Source organism: Amblyomma americanum, chromosome 8 (assembly GCF_052857255.1).
Source record: "Amblyomma americanum isolate KBUSLIRL-KWMA chromosome 8, ASM5285725v1, whole genome shotgun sequence".
Taxonomy (NCBI): Eukaryota; Metazoa; Arthropoda; class Arachnida; order Ixodida; family Ixodidae; genus Amblyomma; species Amblyomma americanum.
In genome coordinates, this window is record NC_135504.1 from 4,058,856 (window position 1) to 4,076,649 (window position 17,794).

Consider the following 17,794-nt stretch of genomic DNA (forward strand, 5'->3'; position numbering starts at 1 on the left):
GCCCCAGAAAAGGGTCGCGTTGGCTGCAGAGAGGTGATTACGGTTGGGAAATTTTTAACACCAAAGTCCCAGTCGATGTGTCAACACGACATTTTGACAAAGATGAAAGGCAATAACACGACCATAATATTATTTGATTGCATGGTTTACGTCCTCGGCCAACGTTCAAAAGCTCTGAATCTCATGTATTGTGACATCGTTTATCACATGCCTCAATGCAAGAAAAGAAAGCAACACAAAGGAACCAGAAAAACATCTCTTTAGCAACTCAATTTATTTAATAAACGATATTAACATGTGCAGTACAAGAAAACAAAATCTAGCAAGTAAGACGAAGCCAAAGCCAGTGCAGCTAAAACAAGTAGGTGGTAAGGTAGCATTTCTGCTTGTCGGGAAACTGCACGCAGGTGAAGCGTTTATAATGAATTTAAAATTCTCTGTGCTTTTGCGCTTGAGCTGACTTTTGTGATTTAAATTATTTCGTGATTTGTGGTTAAGTTAAAAGACAGCTCAAGCATAGTGCGACCCACGACCCGGCACCGTGATGCGCTTCTGCGGGGCACCAGTGCGTACGCGCTGATTGGTCCCGACGCGGTAGGCGTGCACGCAGCTGACGGGAACGTGGCGCCATCTGGAGCCCCCGTGGCATTCCGCCCGCGCGCAGAGGCGCCCCGCGAACACGGTTCGCGAAACGCGCCATGCTATAACTCTCTGTTATCCGCATATACTGAAGCGAAAAGCTCCAGTACGCTAGGTAAAGCAATCGTCGCGCAGGCCGAAGAATGACCTTGAACGACCTTCAGCCAGAACACGTTAGCCGTGTATGACCAGATGCGGTACAATTATGGTGTCGAACCCTTGACATCTGACCTTGACCCATGACCTTTAGTTGACGTTTAACCTTTGACAATGGGTGACCTTTGGGTTTACCTTTGACCTTAAGAACATTCGATGGGGTGATGTGAAGCCACGTGATGACATCCGATGGGGGTGTCGTAAGACGAGCGATACCACGTCATAGACACGTGGTCGTGTGGGTATATGTAGAACGGCTGTCGCCAGCGTGTAGAGGAGCTGCCATGGACGAGCCTCAGACGCTTAGCAAGCGTGCTTGCTTTTCGCTGAATTCCAGGGTTACCCAAGTTAAGACCATTTCAATTTTTTATTACTGCTACAAAGCTTAAAATTCACCGCTTTGTGGGATTAGCGACCTTTTATCCTGGTTCTGTCGCGCTCCCTCAGCCACGTGTTCACGCATCTCCCAGTTTCGCAGATACATACCTCGCAGCATGTGAACGAAGTCTTGTATACCACGCCTACTGCAAAAACAATGGAATAGAAAAGGAAGTTTTACCTGGGAGGGGTTATTCTGTCAATTCATCGTCTACTTAACATTTTCGCAGATTTTAATCACTTTATTAGGGCAGAAACACAGCATAAGCGTTGTACTTGCGTGCAACCTTCATGGGCCCTTGTGACACCTTACGCCCGTACGGAACTACTGGCCACCTTCTTTTGTACGTTTTCTCTTAGTGCCGAGGTGTCTTCTTTATTTTTGGAGCGAAAAGCTTCACTACGTAGGTCAGAGCCCAGCTTCGCGTGAGCCGAACTGGTGAGCTATGCGCATGCGCGAAAACGAGTGACGTCACGCGCCGCGCAGGTGGCCGCTCCTCGCCGCTGCCATCGCCGCCGCCGACTCGGTCCCGTGACCTTTCGCCGACTTCGTCGCCTGACATGTGCGTCATGTGCATGCGCAAGGAGGCTATATAATGCGATTGCCAGAGAATAGGCGTGCGCACTCGGCTTGGAAGGGAAGGAGAGTGCGGCTGCTGCTAGACTACGCAGAAAAGCTGAGAAACTAAATTCGTGCGACCCAGAAGTAATCGCTTGGGAGTTGGCTGCACAACAGCGAAAAAATGATAAAGCGAAAGCTAACGTGCAGCCGAAGCGCCTGAACAACGGGAAATACGCCTTGCTAAACGACGTCGGAAAGAAGCCGAAAAGCGTGTCTTGGCCGCATCTTCAGCCAGCAGCCAAGCGAGTGAAGAAGAGGAAATAAGAGAGTCAAAAAAAGAAGTCCAACAATAATAAATAAAGAAGTGTAATACTGTCGCTTCTGTGTCTAACTCGTGAACATATGCCATTGAGTAGCCAAGTCTACGCCTATAGATAAACAATGTATACAATACCAGCTAAGCAACGAAGCATAACCATGACGCCAAACCAAGCATAACTGAAGCTTTTCGCTTGTATATCCAGGCTTAACCAGAGCTAAGCCACTGCCTAATTTTTTCCTTGTACCAACATATTTGTCCAATCCTCTTTTCACTGCTGGAATTCTGGTGCAGACTCGTGTCTAGTATGAGCTGCGGCGTAAGGTCGGCGGCCATAATTCCACTTCAGCATTAGAGGTTCTAGATTGGCAACGGAGCACGCTGCAGAACGGTCTCGCATTTCATGTCATTGCTGGGCGCGTTTTTTTTCAACACTGGGTTCTCACAGCTTCGTGAAGTAGGCTGCAACCTCATGTTGGCGTTCCAAGTCATGTTGAATGCGTCTGCAGCTATTATTATGCGGGCCACTACTCTCTTGGCTGTTCCAGAAAAAGTAGAGCGTACGAGAACTTTTACCCAACACCGCTAGTCGTCGTGTATGTACTCCATTCGATATGTTCCTATATTTATCCGATAAAAATTTGTCGTGCGCTTAACTCTTTGCGTGCCTATGCGAAGGACAATGATTTTTTTCTAACTTTGAAACTTTATTACATTCCTCTTGTATTCACCGATAAATTTCAGTTTTTATTTTACTATTCTGGTTCCCTCTTTTCAATTAAAATTCTCGTCCAGAATCGCTCCCCCACATAAAGTAGAAAGTCAGTGCTGTTTGTACACTGGCTAAAATTTGTCTTTCATTAAAGAGCTTCTCTACCTCTCACAACGCAGCAAGTCTGGAGGGAACACAACTCCACCGCTGCTTGGAAATCCAGAGAAGACAAAATAAATTCTTTTGGTTAGCAGTCTTCTGGATAGCTGATACAAAATCCGGGGTTTGTGTCTCCCTCGAGTGTTCGGGAGCAATGTAGCGTTTTAGAGAAGGAAAAGATAGACTCGCCTTTAGGCGGTCTGGCGAAGCATCAGTTCCGAATTGCACATGATTGAATCTGGAGAATACGAGTTTTCTTTAAGGGGGGCGAGATCGAACACCTCTGTCTCCTGCCCAGTTCTATGTGAACTAAAGTTACCCTTCCTTTGGCTGATTTGTGTCACATACCTCTTTGTGGCGGAGGTTTCTGACTAATTTCGGTCACCATGTTTTCTCTCTCTCTTGTATTGTGCAATATCAACTGTCACGAATATCTGCTTGACTGTTTAGTTGGTCATGCCGAATATTTCTGGACACAAGCTTTTGTGAACGGGAACCAGTTTATGAAGTTCAACAAAGTGGCTTGTTGGGCCAGTTGGTTACGCATCTATAGAAACCAGTGCTTGAAGAACACAGACAGAAAGGGAGACACACAAACGCTGCGCTGATGGAAGCGATTTTTTATGAACGCAGTTTTTATGAACACAAGTTTGTGAACGTAGTTTTTCATATATTGTACGATTTCACTTAACAATCAATATAGCCGCACATCTCCCGTCGGCAGGCTGGAATTTTTTTTGTTGCTATGAACGCTATTGCTTTCGTCAAAAGTGTTACACATTGGTTTCTTATGGCAGTCTTAACTGCTCGATGCGAGTGATGGAAACACTCTAAAAGAAAGTTTTTGGGACATATCGGGAGAATGTTCCATCGCCTTGAATATTTCCATAACAATACCTCACAATAATTCAAAATTCAAAAAGTTTGTTTAAAATTTCGGAACACAAAGTTCCAGGAACACGAACGCCTTAGATTCAGTTCTCCATAACATCAGAACATCCTCGCATTCTACGCCGACCCCCCTTAAATTTCGAATTCTTGACTCCCCTCGCGCCATCTTTTGCTGGGTTTCCCCGTCCCTTTTCCCACATCTTTCGAGACCCAACGTTTGTGCTCGCTATTCAATTATGGGCGAAAACACTACAGGAATGCACGTCCCGGAGTCTCGAAGATGCAGCTAAAAAAAAAAAAGCAAGCGATACTACGAGTGCGAGACCTCCAGAGCAAGTTAGAGTCGGGCAGAAAGCATGAAAAATTGATAAACCCACTCTTGGGCACGTCATGTCTGACACTAGCATAGTGCAAGTTCATGCGCGTGCTCGTTTGTAGCACGAGGAGGCGTGGGAGGGTGAGCCTTGAACCGCGGTTCCTGGATGACCCAGGGAGAAAATACTTGACTAGAGAGAAAAAGAATGGGCCATTAAGATGGTCTGAAATAGCTTACGCTGCTGGTGTGCTATAAATGGATCAAATGAATTTACCGCGCTTGCAGGAGACAGCACTCATGCTAAACTGGATCATGCGATGTTTAACTTCGCTGTTGATAAACTTGAGAGGTGTGTTGCTGCTGGGGCTAGTTTAATGTCAAATTTACATTACGGCAGGGCAAGAAAAATTACACCGGCTGATGCGTGGCTACTAACAAACTGGTGCTAACATCAACTGAGTTGTTATTAGAATCCATCGCCCTATTAAAACGCGTATCTTACATAGCAATAAACACCTATTTCAATGCACACGGAATAGAAGCGAGGGTCCTCTGCACGTTACAGGCTTAAAGAGGGGCACTGCAATTATGCCATGATAGAGGTGTTAGCGACGTGTACTTACACAGCGTTGGTTTGAATGTTTAAGTCACATGGAAGCAGCATTTGTTGGTGTTTAGTCGTGCCATTGTCCTTTTCTCTTTTTTTTCTTACGTTCGTGGCCTATAAGCCACGAAATCCAGAGCATTCATATTCTCGGATGATTCCTTCCAACGGCACTTCCTGAGCTCGATTTTTGTTATTGTTTATTTGCTTTCTCATAGATAGTTCTTAAATATTATACCATAAGTTAAAACGACACTTCCTTGGTGCGCCGTCGGGCAATGATGAGCGTTCCACGAACTTGTATCGACTTATATAAAAATTCGCAGAATGCTTTCACTCGACAATCTTGTAGGAGTCACTGAGAAATATATTATAGACAAACTATGTTATAAGCACGCATACTCTTTTGTGCATATACGCAATCTCCGGGTTTCTTTATTGTTTCTATGCAATCGAGGTTTCTTAGCTTTGACAAGACAGGAAGCGCATAGCAAGCGTGAAAAGTATTTTCAACGTTCTCCCATCAATGTTTTTTGCACTGTGTTCACAAACATATTTATTAGGCTTCTCGTACCAAATAATGCAAAAAGGTTTAGGCTTTTTGCAATTCTCGGAGGGGAAAAACAACAGACATAGCGAAAATACACTAAAATGGACAATGTAAGCAGCATGACGATATGGAGTGCATGAAAACAGACAACTTGACCAACTTGATCAAACGAAGCACATAATCACCAGTACCACGTTATCAGATTAACATGTGGATCACATATGAGCGTCGAACTTCTGGAACACATGGACCGAAGATGCCACTCTCTAAAGAGGTCTGCTCTCTAGCCCATATGTTTCTTATGGCAGAAACGCACCTCATTTGCATATTGTGCTGTCCTTGCGATAGCTAGGAGCCAAATTAAAATAAAAAAAGGTCACATTCTCATGTGCCGCATGGGAATGTGCTTGTGTGCGCTTACGATGCCGACTGACACTGCGCTCACGTAGGGAGGAATCACTCATAAAATTACGTGTGTAGCCTAACATAAACGATGTTCACCAATGACCATAGTGGCAAACTTGAAAATCGTGTCAACCGCAAGTGCCGCGTAGGACATGGATCTCGCTTTCTTTGGTGTTAGTGTTGGCTTTATTTATTTGTAAAATACGGAAAAGACAGCGACATTTAAAGATATATTATTCGTAGTGGACTCAATGTTTTTACTAGCTTCTAGTGCTGTGCACAAAGACGAGATAAGAGTTATTCGCTGATAAGTTTCCCTGCCAAGGGAACAAGGACGTCCAAAGCTTCAGAGATCGGAAAAGGACGGCTTCGATTTCGGACGTCCTCAGCCGCAAAGCACGACGCCGCGTGCATATCGTAAAAGCTTTTTCGAATATGTGATCGATGCGTTGAAGACGAAAAAAAAGGTAAATTTACGAAACTTCAGCTAAGAAACGCAGGCCATTTTTCATGGCCCTATTTCTTTCTTCTATTTCCGAAGGCGCAACAACCTCACTCCACGCAGAGCCGGCAGCGCACGTGAATTGCGTTTTTACGTGAGTTCCTTGCAGCCCATATAAAGCCTCTTTTTTCAATTTATCTTCCTGGTAGTGTGGATTTCTTACTTTAGGTTTTCCCTGACAACTGAAAACTTTCCCAGACGAAGTTTCGCATCTCCAAATCCTCACTCGTCTGGTGATCTCGATGTTACGCTCTCGCAATCTCTCCACTTAAGTCTAGATACGAGAGAAACGCAGAAAACAACCAAAGAAAAGTTCGGCTTGTCTTGTCCTGGATAGGCGGCTCTTCTCAATAAAAGAAGGCATGGAGTACAGGTCACTTCTGAACGTGCGCGCTACAAAATTGGTAAAGAGCACTTCTTGCTTTCAGCCGCCGTGGTGGCTCGTGTTAATGGTGCTCGGCTGCTGACCCTAAAGACGGGAGTTCAATCCAGGCTGCGGCGTTCACATTTTGGTGGAGGCGAAATGACACTGGATCCTTGTACTGTTGTACTGCGTCATGCCAGTGCACGCTAAACAACACCAAGTGGTCAAAATTATTCGAAGCCGTCTACTACAGCATCCCTCATAGCTTGAGTTGGTTTGGAACGTTAAACCCTTAAGCCTATCCTTCTTGTACCAAAAGTTTTAACATTGAATATTGTAAGGTACAGCTGTGGGCTTATTGAAAGTAATGTCGATTCTTACCATGGGGGTGGGGGGGTGGGGGGGTGGGGTACCACTATTTTTTTTTTAGTTTTTCATCACTCGCATCCAGTAGTTAAGACTGCTATAGAAAACCAATAAGGTACGTTTCTGACTATAGCAAATGTGTTAACAGAAAAAATAAAAAATGCAATCCTGCCAGGGAAAGATATGTCGATATATTTATTTTTACAGTGAAATGTTACAATATATAAAAATCGCGTTAATAAATTGTTTATCGTTGAAAAATGCTTTTTTCGAGAATTGTTGGGTATCTAGAACCTTAAACTAAATTTCAAGATTTTGTGTTGTTTTGTTTCTTGCGCAGTACCCAGTTGAACCGACGTCTAGAATCAAGCCTTTATTGCTCCAGAAAATTTTGTTTTCCATGTATTTTTGTGCCCTTTTTTGATGCATTTTTCCTTGAATCACAATAAAATGGCTTCTGGAATTCACATGATTGTATCTTTAAGAGGCCTTCCGTTTGGATTTCTTGCCTTTTCTCACTTATCCACATTTTTTCTTGCGAACTTGTTTAGACTTAGTATTAGTTTATAATTAGCAGTTTTTTTCATGTTTTTCATCATATTGTCGCAATGAAGGCGAAGCTGGCAGTGGCGCGGGACGGAGCGTTCGCTCTAGGCTAGCGGCCATTAAATCATGTCATGTTCATCGTTCATCGCGCAACATACTTCGGCTGGCCGCCACTTAAGAATATAGTTACCTTATTCATGTCGTTGGTTGCTGTGCACTTCCAGTATGTAATTTCCTCCTCTCCTAAAACAACTTACTATATCCAATATAAGCATCAATAAATGAAAAAAATTAAGTATTAGTTACCACCAATTTTCGCTCTATTGTCAAAAGGTGACTTGCCCTGAACGCTTTCCAACTATTTCCTTCTTGCACCCTTCAACAATTCTCTCATCTTTTCCTCTCGCCTTTCATCCTCATTTGCATCACCTGCTTTCTGCGTTCGACACTGACATGCGCCGCGACCATAATTCACGGGTTCAGGAAACAACTCGGCAAGTGAGGTGCAGCGCAATTCTCCTTCCGGACTCGGAGGCATCCGACGCGTTTTTGCTTCTTTTCGCTTAGAGGACACGCGCCCTAATACTTTACCCTACACACTCGTTTCCATCTCGCCTTCTTCATTCAAGAACCTTCGTGTGCTCGTGCCGCCGCAACTATGGCCAAGAACTTCCCATGATGCTTTGAATTTCAACAACCTAAACAGTAACGCTTGGCTTGCTTCCTCACGCTAGGTTTTCCCGAGTTTTCTGCCCATAGCATCCTTGCATGTATTTCTTGAAGATAGGGCTCTCTATTTAGACGGTGTACGCGTAAGTGTGACACATAATTAAATGCAGCACAAAGCCAACGCTGCGACTCCAAGACCCCTGTGGTGTCTACCAACAAGTTGGTTCATGTTCCAATACGACACCGGAGTGCAGCACTTCGAGTTCACCAAAACACAGACATTTGTAGAATCTGTGTGTGCGCCGGAGTTTCCTGTTACATATGTGCTCTTCAAAGGAAAATTCATACCGCTGTGCGATTAATTAAGTGAATGTAAAGTGAGCGAATAGGGAAATGAAAAAGCAAAACAGTTAGCAAGCTAGGGAGTGCACTATAAGTGAATGGCTGAGGGTGAAAGATGCACTCACCTTTGATGTGCTCAGCTGCATGGGCATCTCATTGCGTTCCAATTCTTTGAAAAGTTCAGAAAAAAGAACCCTGTCTATTGAACAGATAAGCCAAGACCCTCTAGGATATCTATAATGTTTTTCCGCGCTGCCTGAAAAGCGGCACCTCAAATTTTGGCTGAAACACACGATTCAGGTCGCCGAGCTCTGATGTTGAGCAAACGCTGAGGGAAAATAACCCGCGAGCTGCCTGGTCTTCAGAAACGGTCTTCTATTAGCTTGAGCCACCTCTGCTTAGTGCACAAAAATCCTGCCCTCTCTAAAACACAGCTCCTGTTCATTAGTCTAGAGCCATCCTTGTTAAATTATTGCATTTCTCAGACAGCCGGCCTTGGCACGGAATGAATTCTCAACATGCGGTTACTTTGAAATACGAAATTTAATCTGCATTTTACTTTGTATTTGATCTTTGACCTCTACTACTGCCTTCAAAACCTGCCTCAGCTCTCAGAAAAGTACGCGTACTTTTCAATATGCTGCATTACCAAGTGGGCCATTATACTTTTACTCTTACAAAAAAAAACAACTTTAGAAGCCGAATTCTGCGCTTTGTGTATTTAAGGTATTCAGTTTTTTTTAATAGCGCATCTCTGTCGCAAATAGCTCTCGCTATTTCGAATCGGAGCGGAACAAATGGAACGCCAAATTAAGCTAGACAGCGCGAATCCGTTTGGCGCAATAAGTGCTGCTTTCAGGAAAAATGCACTCTCTTGCTCAGACCAAGCCTGCTTTTTGAATATCTTCTGATATTTGCCGCAGTTCTCAATTGAACGACCAGGAGAAAAGAAACGAAAAGACCAAAGAAACAGCGCTTGGAAATCGCTAAATATTGTCTTCCATGCGAAAACTGCCCATGCAGGATGCACCATTTCTCGTTTGCTGTAGCGACTGTATCTAGTCACGGAAGTTGTTCAGCTGCCATCCTTCTCTCCGGCTGAGACTTGTTTACCCGCACTCTCCATATGTGCAGTCATTTGAGCTTCTCTTTTTTTCAAGTGTCCCACGTACACTATGGGCTCGTACTGTACAGTACTGGCTCGTAGCGGCGGTCACGTATGCAAATGAGATCAGGGTAAAAAATAACATAATCAGTCGTTTTTTCCTCAATCCTGTTGTCGTTAGCCACAGTTCGACTCATGTACCTCGACCAACTTTGTGGCAGCTGCTTGAAACGCTGGGTGTATAATGCTGAAATTCATCAACGTGCACATACCCGCCGCGGTGGCTCAGTGGTTAGGGCGCTCGACTACCGATCCGGAGTTCCCGGGTTCGGAACCGACCGCGGCGGCTGCGTTTTTATGGAGGAAAAACGCTAAGGCGCCCGTGTGCTGTGCGATGTCAGTGCACGTAAAGATCCCCAGGTGGTCGAAATTAAACCGGAGACCTCCACTACGGCACCTCTTCTTCCTTTCTTCTTTCACTCCCTCCTTTATCCCTTCCCTTACGGCGCTGTTCATGTGTCCAACGATATATGAGACAGATACTGCGCCATTTCCTCTCCCCAAAAAACCAATTATTATTATTAGCAACGTGCACAGCTGTGGTGTGTAGAATTCTTTATGAGGTGAGCATAAGTGGGATGTTTTATTAACTTTTTTGTAAATTACCTCACAAGAGTTTGCTTCTATGTGAGGACTTCACTTTTCTACCGTTCTACTTTTGTTTAGGTACATTGGCAGCAGATAGGTTTATTTCATGCACGCGAAGGTGCATGCGAAATAAAGACGAAAAAAAAAACGTCTGCCAGTTTCATCACTGCGGGTGCTAAGGAAACGGTGCCGGGCAAACGGATACAATGAATAAACGGGTCAGCGTGAATATATCGCAATCACGGCGACATTTTCCTGCACCCAGATTTCTTCGCGATCGGTTCGTTAGACACAGGCAGTGTTTGTTATTACAGCCTCGCCCATATCTCTCTGCTTCAGAAGCCCCCCCCCCCTCCCCTTCCTTTTCCCCAAAACAAGATACACTAATCAGCAAAATGCACAAGAGACATGCAGGCCACTAATTTCATTGGCGTCTATTTCTATTTTTTGTTTCTGTAATTCGCTCTTTGCCTGGTTTGTTTGTCTATTAGCGCGTATTCGCTTGCCTCCTCTTTATTTACTCTCTCAGACGCATGCTCGCATGGTGTGAGCCCCGATTCAGTCCTGCCTTGTTCCGTCCTTGAGATTGATTCACCGAATCAACCAATCGAATATCATTCGGCTGTTGCTCCCCGAGTTTCTTTGCTTCCCCGTCTCTTCCTCGTGCAGATTACTTCCCCACGCCAGAACGTTAGGGACGCATCGGGGCGACGTAAAGGAAGCCGGGTAGGAAGGAATGCGGAGAGATAACGACAAACTTCCGACCAACCAGTGATGCGTATTAGGGGAGAGGATGGGAAGGAGGCATTCACAGCTGCCACCACCACGCGTAAACAAGTTTATCCTTCCGACGAAGCGCGCAAACGAGCGACATGCGATAAAAAGGCTGCGAGGTAAACGATGCAGGGACAACCTAATTTGCTCGCGCGGCATGGTTATGTATCGCCGCAGCGCTATCACGGTAAGGGCGCGTTATCTCCTTGCGTGCACACTGATGGAGCCAGCTAGTCACTCTTTTACGTTCGTATGCCTTACAGATTGCTGGAGCTCACTATTACAACAGCTTGCTTGGAGACTTTGCTGCGGCTTGTTTCACACAGCTGCAGGAGCTCGGATGCGCATTTTGGTGAGCTTCGCGCACTTCGGTGCAAGCGCAGTTGAGTTACACGTAGAATAGAAGCAATTTGCAACTCGTTCGGCGTTAGGTAAGCACCCTGTTGAGTTTCCACACCTCATGTCTGTGTCTGAAATCTAAGAGGACTCAAGGATTCCCCAATACGACCGCTGTTCGTTGACTGTGACACCACTGCCAAATTGTGCAGTTTCAGATTGCACCCCGAGGGATCCTAAACGATATCTAAACTCACCGCTATAGCTGGAGCCCATGCAACATTGATGCCGTATTATCATAAGCAGTAACACTGGCGTTACCCTACGGGTGGTTTCCGCATGAAACAAGCGTTTGAAAGGCCATCTCGAGTACCTCTATCAAAGAGCAACCGCAAATGCGGCCATCAATAACAGCCCTCTGTGCCTTCACACAGGTCGCCCGATTTCCTCAGTCCTAATACGGAAGCAAAAAAGGACAGTGGTGAGATGGCAGCTTTACCTTGAGTCTGCTTGATTACGTCCATGTTTTTGCGCTTCAGAACAGATGACACAAGTAGCACTCTTTCCATTACCGCTTCGTTTCGCTGTTTCTGCAATAGACATTGCCTCCTTTCGAACGCTGTCCATAGGTCGGCTTCGATTCTGGTCTTCGTGTGACTGGAATGTCTTATTCTTTTCTCGAACTTAACTGAACGTCTATGTGCGCCTTTTGACCTTCTGAACATCCGCTTATTTGAGCCAACTTCAGAATTCTCGTGGTATTGATCGCAGTTTTTCCCACAAAGAGAAAAGATATAAACAAAACAAGGGTGAGCACCACGTACATGCTGTTTACATTGTTCCAAAGGCTTGCTTTCATTTGGTGAACGAAGAGTGGCCTCAACATCCCGTTATTCACCTTTGCCCACTTTCCGCTTATGCTTCAGTCGTCAACATGAGTGAGAGCGCAAAGCGTCCCTTTCATTTTATTTTCATTTTATTATATTTATTCTGAACAAACTTAGCAGCATATTCGACAAGGCAGCCATACAGCTAAGTTTCCGAAGAGGTTCGTGTGCATTGGGTAAAAACTGAAAACTAGCTTTTAAAGAAACAAAATGGCGTTGCAATTGTCTCGCATCTCGATTGCAACCAGAACCACGCCGTAAGAGAAGTAGAGAAAGTCGGAGTGAAAGAATAAAGAGAAAAAGTGACGCCGTAGTGGAGGGCTCAGGAATGATTTCGACCGCCTGGGGATCTTTAACGTGCACTGACATCGCACAGCATACCAGCACAAGTGCACCTTTTTGCGTTTCGCCTCCTTCTAACGCAGCCGTTGCACACTGGGTACTCAAAATTAGAAAACAAAGGCACATAGACTTGGCAATAATAGAAATTGTAGTGGAGGCGTCAAAATTATATTTTTTACCACCTGATATTTTTATGACGTGCATGATATCAAACAGCACGCAGCTATTTATAGAGGAGGCCTCCATGAAAATACGGTAACGGCGGCAGGTCATCCATCCCGAGACCTAGAGGTAAGGCGCTGAAGGCCATGGCAACAGCGGCGACTAACAGGCGAATACCCATGACATCCTTGTTTCGGTGCGATCAACTCAAAAAGAGCTTTGCAGGAGCTTCTACCAACAGCAGTATGTTTCTGGCTGCGGTCCTTCAATAATAAAACAGACATCAATAAATTTAACCCAGTGCACCCATTGCACATAAGCACTGTTTCAGTTTCTACTGGCATCTATGTGCTAGGAACTGCCGCGAATTCAAGGAAATAGAAAGTCGCAAGCAAGATCAGAAAACAGTGAAGCGAAATGAATAAAAGCAAAAATAGCGTATGAAGCAGGAGAATACCGATGTGTCAGAGAGTCAGAAAAGACGTACTGAGGAAGAATGGCCGTTTAGACTGCATACTCGGACAAGCAGGTGGCCTCAAGGCTTTGACTTGCTTGCTGCCCTTTCTGTTCCCCTTTCCTTGGTCCGAGCAATTTACTCGACTGCCCCATAAATCTTGGAGCGGGCCGTTCAAGATTCCAGCCGGGGGGAATGGCTGGCCGTCGTCATTTGTCGTGCGTCTGTGCTAAACCATTTCTCCTGTTTTTGTCTGCGCTGTCATTCCCTTTCGCAGGATATTCCTTTCGTCCCTTTTGGTCACCCTTCTCAATTTAGGTTTTGGGCTGATTTACCAGCATTTCTGAGACCCCAGGTCTCAAGACTCTGGCACTCGACGAAGCGAATGGAGCGAAGCGAGGTAAGTAATGATGGCGCGTCACGCATTGGTAGCGTCAGCAACAGGAATTACGGCCGCAAAAGTAGGTCTGGGGGCTCCTTAAAAAGGCAAAATGTCCAACAGATATTGAGCTTTCCAATTGCACTTGGAGTTTGTGAAGTTTTGGCTGAAAGCAAATGAAACAAAAGGTGCTTTAAGAAGAACTAAGTGTGCCTTAACTACTTCGTGAAGGAAATAATGAAAGCGTTTAAAAAGGGAGTGGAGAAAATGCAGTGCTTGAATTGGCAGCGCGAAATTGAAAGGGAATGGAGCAGCCGAAAAACAAGTACAGCCGGCAAAATTTTTAGCTGGCGTGCGCGACGGCCGATTCTTCTGCACTCCTGCACTTTAAAATGAAGCAAACTTGCGGTAAAGTCAATATTAAGCAATATTATGCTTAGAGTTGAGATCTTTGCAAGTCTGCTCCGTCATAAGCTGCAGCGGCTGGGGAAACGCGGTTGTCACGCAAGGCAGCTAAAGATTTGGCCGGCTGTACATAAACGCGTAAATCTTAGCTATTGAAGATGAAATACAGGAGTGGCTTATTAACACTCAATAAAAGTGGTCATCGCAGCTTTCAACATAAAAAAAATTGAGAAGCTTAAGCTCCGCCTCAAGAGTGAAATCCGATATGGTTCCTTCGTGGTCGAGCAGCAGTCGATGTAGACGGCACATCAACATGCAGGGAAGGCGCACACTCGGAAGAAAGCCCCGCAGTGGTATAGACGTTACCGACTCCATCGCACACGTGTGTCAGGAGCAAGCAAGCGACTATTTACACCGTGCACATGACCGCACTGACCCTAGATGCCCCGTGTGCAGTGAAAACGATCGACACCACTTCCTCAAGGATGAACGATGACGTCACACCAACTCACCGCACTCCTGGTGGTCTCCACTAGAAGTGCTTAGCTTGCGCAAGGCCACCGCCGCTGCTGCTCCTGGGATTTTTCCCGCACTAACGACTCGACGAAGCCGAGGCAGCATTAGAGTGTAGCGACGCCGACGACGGCGACGATGATGACGGCTTTCCCTCCTCACTGGGTTCTTAAAGCTTTCGCGTTGCTATGCCTTTAGTGTTCGCCTTCTGTCGACTGAGATTGTCGTATTTTTGTGTGTTCGTGGTAGTTGTCACGTGTTTCATTTGACACTCATAATACATACCATGAACGATCAAGGGCGCCGTGGACAAGTTCAGTCTATACGCAATTCTCCACCATGGTGTTGGGAGTCACCCCAAAGATCTGGCCTGAGACTGAATCAGGGCGAAGATACCTCGACCAGTTTCGATTTCTGCCGCACAGAACTGATCGATAAGCGCTAGATGCTGCACAGCTAGCACCTCGGGACAATGCTGCGCTCTACACTAACGCACAGAACCTTTCGTGAGCCCCACAACCATCTAGTCATTTCTGAAACAAGCCGCTACCTTCACAACCAAATTAAATGTAGTTCTCTTCCTATAAAAACTATCAATTTTAGCTGCGGAAAAAGAACTGGTCTGTACAAAGTATTGCAAAAGGGCGGACTTCGTGTACTTGCCGTGCTCAAAATGTCCCACTGAGCAATGTTTATGGGACATCTAAGTGAATAGTTGTTAATTTTGATGCATTGTTATAGAGTGCTTCTTCCAGCATTCAAGTGGCACATTTGGGTGTTCGAAAGGGCAACGTAATGAGCACTCTGTTTTTTCGTGCTTCTCTTTCGTGCTGCGTGCCGACATCGACCATAAATAATCAAAAGTGACACTTGATCTATGAAGTTTTTCAATGTACTAAGTAATTTATCTAGGTCTGAATTTTAGGTTAGATATTTATGCAGCAAGAGTATGTGAGCGCGCTTGAAACGCAGGAGGAGAACTTATCCAGAGCGCGGCGGGAGCAAGTTGGGGTGTGCCTGTCGGCGCTGTTGTATGGTGGGGCTCGGAGTCGCACTCTGACGAGACCAAACTCAAGACGACGCCTGCTACGACCACCGCCACCACCAGGACAGGACTGTCGACGAGTTAAAGGAGTTGGGTGATGGGAGGAAGATTACGAGCGGGTTTATTTACATTTTTACAGAGTTCAAAAGAGTGAATCGGGAGCTGGTCGATCACATTCCAGACTGCTGCTTAAGTAGGGTCTCCTGTCCCCAGGTTCCTAGTTGTGGAGTTTAGTTCATTTAAAATACGTCCAAACACAGTGATGTCAATCACGTGTGCAGTCTGTAGAATCCGCCTACCAGGACGTCCCCAACAACACACTCTCGCCACTTCCGGCAAGTTATGGTCTGTGCTGTCCCTGCAGCAGTGATGAAAAGCACGAATGAAGGCCAAATCGGCGTCGAAGGTCAGACACCTGCACTGCAGCGCTCCGTGGGAACAAAAGGCCGCCACTGCACTTGCGCAGATTGTCCCACTTAGGAGAAAACACTTAGGGGAAGGCGAGGTCTCTTGTGTTGCTCGACATAGCAGCGGCAATTGGGGAGATAACAGCAGGTTAATGATAAAAAGCAGAGAAAGAGAGAAGGAAGACTGAGATCGGATAGAAAAAAGGTGGTCTCTCCTACACCATTCCTGTATCGCGAGTACGTAGGAAGACAGTGGAGAGGAAGACGCCAGTCACTCCAACGGAGGTTAAGAAAATGGCGAGGTATGGGGACAAAGTGACGCGGCGAAAGTAGTCGGCCGCTGCGGCGCTGCGGTGAGAAACAGATCGCGTGGTGAATCTGAATGAACGAGTCTGACGCCGAAGCTTTGTTCGATATGATGATGTGAGGTGCTGGAAATAAACTAAGCCGCTTGAATAAAAAAACAATTGAGTGGATTGGCTGTAGACGAAATGGAGCAACCGGCGCTGTACACGCCCAAGGTTTTAGAGAGCGCATGAGATCGCTAACAAAAGTTCCGAGTTCTCGTAAGTGCAGGAGTGCATAGCGCACAAGTCGAGGCGGAACTACGTAGATGCGAAAAGTGCGCAGCACGTGCAGCGCCAAGTGAATCGCTACATTGCAGACTCGAGGCGAAAGAAGAGCGTGCCGTCGAAACGGAGGCCAGTGTAATTATGTTTCAGCAACATCAGAGCAACGTCAGTGGTACTAAGGTAGTTTTCAGCTGTTCTCCAAATGTTGTACCCCTGTACAGTCTGCACGTACCAATCACAGATGTTGGCTGATTTCGCCTTGCTGGAGGTAATCGCCCTGTGAAGTATTGTAGGGTGGTTACCACATGCGACAGAACGGAGCGACAGAACGGATCTCCTTGTCCTCTCTTCCCTTTTTTTTTCTCCCTTTGTTACCATGCATGCATGTAGGGTGGTACACTGGCTGCCACGTAGTTAAACTTCCTGCCTTTCCGTCTTATTTCTCGCTCTCTTTTACGCAGCGACAGGTGTTGAGCGCCTGTTCCTGGTTTTCGCGTCAGCGTAATAGTAGTGATGTTACTAGCACCAGCAGTAGCCTGCGTAATCGGTTGTTCATTAGATTGGGAACCGCAGCAAGGGCGGTTATTGTGGAGGGAGGAGGGTATGACAAAAGCGGACAAATTTTTGTGTTGAAAATGTTGTGTACCACAGACCTCTTTCATGCCGCAAGCAATACGGGGTAAAGAAGTGGCAGTTTGAACGTTAAGATTCGTTAACAGCATCGTGAACTGAAAAATTTTAGCTCTAAAGATTGCGTTCTGCCCACAGTCCCAAGCGCGACTGTGGTGCCGTTGCTCAGTGCGTGTCTTGTTTTGAAAAGGAACAGGAAGCGGGGGACGTATGAGATCAATGAGGTAGGTTTGATTGCCCTGATGGCGGATGATTGGATCAGCAAACCTTCTGCGTTCCTGCTAGAGAAGAAAATCACGTACCTCGGTGGCGTATCATGTTAGCGGTTTGCGGTGCGGCTTGTGATGGAGGAATGCTTGATAAGACGGCAGGCATAAGAATCCAATCTTTTGTGCATAAAACGAAGAAAAGAACAATAAAAACAGAATGTATTCACAAATTATCTTTTAAATTTTGGCAAGCAGTTCTCAGAAGCAATTTCTGTGGTTAAAATTTTTCGAAAATGAATAGTAAATAAATTAATTTCTTTATACAGTTTATTGTCAAGCCGCTGATCAGGATTAGCCCTTATTTGTCGCAGCTCCCTTCTACTAAATCCAGCATTAACAGACAACGCACACAAGGTGCGGCTGATTGACTCTTCAGCAACAATCTA